Below are 2,127 nucleotides of genomic sequence, written 5' to 3' on the forward strand. Positions count from 1 at the left end.
GCGTGACTACTTTTGTCCACTAAGTGAACTGTCCTTTCAGTGTGGTGCAGGAGTTGCCATTCTTTAGTAGAAATAGCCGCAAAACTTCACATAAAGGAGGTGAGGGAGCTTAAAATCCCCTTCACTGGACTCTGTGTCCAGAAGTAGGTAGTATCTTGTCGTCTATGACTTGAATAAGTGGGTCGAAGGCGTTGACATTGATAAAAGACTGATGTGCAGCACTGCGACCTTCCAGATGGCAATGTCCGTGCTAGCGAATTGGTGAATGAAGTGCAATGCAGTTTTAAGGAATCGCAGCAGTGGAATGCATTCGATTTCTGGCCAAGCATTAAAAAACTTTTTGTATTCTAATGTTAGCATTTCCTCCCCCCTTCCTCCAAAAAAAGGACAGAACTTACATGAGTAAATGGTAAGCACGAAGGGTTTAGCCTTGTGCCTGAACTGTGAGTTGCTGTTTTTTATGCTGCAAAAGCTGACTCTTGCATGGTCATTTGGAAGTAGGATTAACTTTCAGTCCAACTCGCACAGGTTCAGGACGACTTGGTTACATTCTAAGGCAACTGGACAACCGTGGAATTGGTCCGTCGGGAGGTCCAGTGCCGTGTTTGATTTTGGAAGGAAATATCCGAACCTAATTTTGGTGGTGTAGTTACTTTCACTCGTGTCGGTGGCTGTGAGGTCTGTTGCTGTGCTGCTGTCTGCCCGCTAAGGTGAAGCGCGTTCCCGTGTAGATATCGTCAGTTGATCGAACGAGGTGTCCAAACCCCCTCCTCTTCGCGGTACCCATACAGGTTGATGCGCTTTCCTCTACTTTAAGAGAACTTTAAATCTCCTAATTGGGTTTGTGTGGAGGGTTTACAAGTTTTGTTTGCCTTGCCTCAGGTCACGTACTATTGAAATGTCAGAGGAGGTGTGCAGCTTGCATTTGATCGAGCGAGACTGTAGAAAGTTTTTTGAATCTATGCAAGAAAAGAATGGGAAGGAACTGTAGAATAGTATGCTTGTAATTATTACTGCAAAGTGATTTAGGTTTTTGCTGTTGATGTGTAAATTGTTCTGGTCGTTGAACGCGCTGAGCTTAAGGAATGGCAGAAGCGCTCGCTTAGGAGCTTTCTCCACTGGTGTTTCAACAAATTGAGGCACGTTACCCTTAGGAAGACGTTCAGGCTATACATATACATATATATATATGTATTGAGATGGTAAAAGTTTATGTATCACTTGATGCCAACAAGCCACATTGTCTCACGTCAGCGTTCGCCAACGCATCGGAGCATGGCACTTTGAAAGGTCTACCATTAATTGTGAAGCTGGACAGGTTATTGGCACTGAGACGCGGATCGAAGCGCGGTGGCTAAACTTGTTTAGCAAATAAACAAAATGGGGAAAATCTATTGCTCCTCCCTTCCAAACGGTGTCTTTGGTGCTCCCGTTAGTTGCTCATCCAATTCAGATGCTGGGAGTCTTCTTGTGAACTGCAGTTGACTGCATGACTAGAAGGTTGGTGTTGTGATGGAGTCGTAACATAAGGAGAATGTTACCCTTTTCGATACCATCTGTCTACCATTCTATTGACTTCCCGCTGAACCATCTGCGCGGAAGAGAGATTTTGTTTGTGAACAGTAAAGAAAAGCTGAGCGAGGTTCTTCGGCTTGCACCTGATCAGAAGATTTGCGGGAAGGACGTTGTGTCATGTCTGTTGAGTGTGGTTTTAATCGTCACGTACATGAGGGATTATGTCAGCTCTTTTAAACCTGATATCACGCTGTCGCCGGCCACTACGCAAAATTAAGAAAGTGGTAAATGTCAACTTTGGTTTCAACAACTGCTTTTTCGTGAGTTAGGTGGAGATTTGGCCATCTGCTACCGACGTCCACCTTTCATGATCTTCAAGTGTGGCATTGGAAGTGATGTGGATTCAGAATGGCGTCGATTCCATGCGTAAGTATGCTGACAAGTCGGTTCCTTTGTACTCAAGGGACTAGTCGTTGTCGGAGCCTTTGATTACGACAAGATGATTTCCATGGTTTTTTTACTAATTCCGCATTCTTAGGTAATCTCGACCTGAGGAAATACTTCAGTTGTCACTGGCACTTTTTCCACTACTTTTTTCAGTTTTTTTGGGTC

The sequence above is a fragment of the Echinococcus granulosus genome (assembly GCF_000524195.1).
Source record: "Echinococcus granulosus chromosome Unknown EG_S00264, whole genome shotgun sequence".
Classification (NCBI taxonomy): Eukaryota; Metazoa; Platyhelminthes; class Cestoda; order Cyclophyllidea; family Taeniidae; genus Echinococcus; species Echinococcus granulosus.